This window comes from Loxodonta africana, chromosome 20 (assembly GCF_030014295.1).
Source record: "Loxodonta africana isolate mLoxAfr1 chromosome 20, mLoxAfr1.hap2, whole genome shotgun sequence".
Lineage (NCBI taxonomy): Eukaryota > Metazoa > Chordata > Mammalia > Proboscidea > Elephantidae > Loxodonta > Loxodonta africana.
The window spans coordinates 65,343,966-65,347,113 of NC_087361.1; the positions used below are offsets into that span (position 1 = coordinate 65,343,966).

General features: G+C 39.5%; 1 non-coding gene across 1 annotated transcript; it reads left to right on the forward strand.

Moving 5' to 3' along the window:
• Positions 1 to 447: 447 nt before the first annotated feature.
• On the forward strand, positions 448 to 575 carry LOC111750742 (small nucleolar RNA SNORA31). The gene has a single exon (XR_002785827.2). It is a non-coding gene; the product is annotated as a small nucleolar RNA SNORA31 (small nucleolar RNA).
• Positions 576 to 3,148: the final 2,573 nt, after the last annotated feature.

The window sequence follows — 3,148 nt, forward strand, 5'->3', positions numbered from 1 at the left end:
ACCCCATGTAAAGTAACATTCATAGGTTCCAGGGATTAGGACGGGGATATCTTTTGGGATGCTATCATTCAGCCAACCACAATGGGTCAACCATCAACCTCTTTATTGTACAGATGAGGAAACTGAGGCAAAGAGAGATTCAGTAACTTGCCCAAGATCACTTAGCTAGTACCCGGCAGAGCTAGGATATAAACTCTACATTCCACACTTGGGACAGGAAAGCAACATGACCAGAATCTGTGTTAAGCAAAAGACTAGAAGCAAAGGAGAAACAGGGAGGATGAAAAAATGAGAGACAGAGAAAACCTGAATGAGTTAAAAACCAAAGAAAATCTCTGAAAATCCCAGAGAAGGGGTGACCACTTAGGAAGCTCCTGAAGAAGTCTAAGATGGTGGCTGCAAGGAAGGCAAGGATAATTCTGGAAAGATGTATAAAAAGGGTTTGATGTGCATCTATTTTACAGACCTGGAGCATTGTCTGCTTCTAAGGTTTCCACTACAGATGCGAGAAGAAAGTTCCTTGGCTTTCTGTCTGTCTGCTTGTGGCAGCCAAGACTGACTAGGGAAATACAGGAATTACTAAATAGGAGAAGGCAGAGAAAGGTAGACAGTTTTTACAAGTCAGAAATCACCTTTATAGTTAAACCATTTAGTCCACAAAGGGAATCTTAAAATTTTCAGTTAGAAAAAAAAAAGACTCTGATGATTGAATGTGGGGAGGTCGAATGGAAGAAAAATTCCAACATTTCAAGCTTGGGGAACTTAGAAATCAGTTTAGAACTCTGTATTTCCCAAGCATACCACTCCTTTCCCTGATACTGCCACAGATTATAAGTAGGTTTCCACAAGTAGCCAAAGCCCACCAATGCAATTTTTTTCCTGCTTGTGAACAAAGAATTCTGGCTAATAGGGAGGGGAAATTTGTTTTTCCTACTGTAGGACTCATACATCAGGGCAGCAATACTATCAGCTTAGTAAATAATTGACCCCAGTGAAACAAGTAGGGTTTGCAGTAGTATAAGGTCCCTGGATGGTGCAAGCATTTTTCCATTGATTGTTAACTTAAAGGTTGGTGATTCAAACCCACCAAGTGGCTCCAAAGAACAACAGCCTGAGATCTGCTTCCATAAAGATTACAGCCAAGGAAAGCCTATGGTGCAGTACTACTCTGAAACACATGGAGTCACCAGGAGTTAGAATTGACTTGACGGTAATGTTTTTGTTGTTGTTGTTGTTGTTTTGTCTGTTTTGTTTTGGGGGGATAGGGGAGGGTACAATCCATGTTACCTCACCCTAGAGCCCATCACACTGGGTGATGCCATGTTGACTACTGACAGGAGCTCTGGGGATGTGTAAATTTTCCTAAATTCTTTCTCCAATCAGAACAGCCCAGCTTTGTTGAGGTTTAACCATGTTCAAATCTAGGCTGTGCCCATACACAACAGAGGCATTGTTTTCTCTCCCTCAGTTCTCCGTATGTTAAAAGGATCTATTAAAATGTATCTGGGATGGAAGGCGCCCAACACGCTGTCATTAATTTAAGGAAATAAAATTACACCATATGAAAGGTTATCATAAGGAAGATGGTGACCAGCTGTTCTCCATCTCCTCTGGGTTAGAACAACGGAAAGTGGGAGGGAGTTCAATTTGAAATTGAATTGGAGAGGGAGTTTGACAGAAGGAAGGAAGCATAGCCAATGAGGACAAGACAGACAAACAGATTATTTGGCTGGGTGGGGGGATTCAGTCAGCTCAAGGCAAAATGAGGTTTTATTTTTCTCTCTCCCTCTGGGTAACAAATGGCCTTAGAATTTCTCTCTTCTTTTACCTCTTCTTAGACAAAAGCTGCTTTTCAAATTTTTACTAAGGTTAGAAACAATTAAGGCATTTTTATTTTTATATAGATCAAAGTGGTCAAGTAAACCAATGAAGCTGTTGTAAGTTGCCATCCAGGTGACCCTCGTGTGTGCAGAGTAGAACTGTTCCACAGGGTTTTCAATGGCTGTGAACTTTCAGAAGCAGGTCACCAGGCCTGTCTTCCTAGTCACCTCTGCATGGGGTTGAACTGCTGACCTTTCAGCTAGAAGTTGACTGCTTAACCGTCTTCATCACCCAGGACCCCTCAATGAATGAGACAGGGAGTAGATTATCAGAGACCTTTTCTAAATAGTAGCTCATGGTCTTGTCAAGTCTTATCCAGAGAATTCAGAACTTATCTGATCAGGGAAATGGACAGGATAGATCTGAAGTTCCTACCAATTTTAGAAACCTCTCATTCAACCTGCCCCGAGGCTAAATTGAGAAGAATCTAATTTATTCATCAATGACCTCAGATCCTGTATCCTCTCTATCCTCTATTTCCCTTTCACTCTTTAGATATTCAGAGACATGGTCCCCATCAAAATGCGCTCTTAACAAATAATTTATACCAGTAATTTACTCCTAGTGTGAATTGAAATCACTTGTTATCTCTTTTCCAGTTACATTTGTATGTAAGCTGTGACTTTCACTATGGAACAAGAGGCCTGGTTCTCTGGTCAAAATTTTTCAAAATATATAAAACCTAAAATTATAAAGATAATGGAAGAAAAAATAGGAATAATGCTGGGGACCCTAATATATGTCATAAATAGAATACCAAATATCAAACATAACTAAAAATGCACAAACAGTAGAAAATGAACTAGATAAATGGAACCTCCTAAAAATTAAACACTTACGCTCATCAAAAGACTTCTCCAACATATGTACACCCATGTCATTGCAGCATTATTCATGATAGAAAAAAGATGGAAACAACCTAAGTGCCCATTGACAGATGAATGGATAAACAAACTATGGCACATACACACAATGGAGTATTATGAGATGATGATAAAGAACAATGACGAATCTGCAAAACATCTCACAACATGGATGAATCTGGAGGGCATTACGCTGAGTGAAATAAGTCAATCACAAAAGGACAAATATTAGGTGAGATCACTATTATAAAAACTCAAGAAAAGGTTTACACACAGAAAAAAATAATCTTCAATAGTTACAAGAGAAAGGCAGGGTGGGGAGGGGGAAACCACTAAATAAATGTAGACAATTGTTAACTTTGGTGAAAGGAAAGACAACACACAATATAGGGAAAGTCAGCATA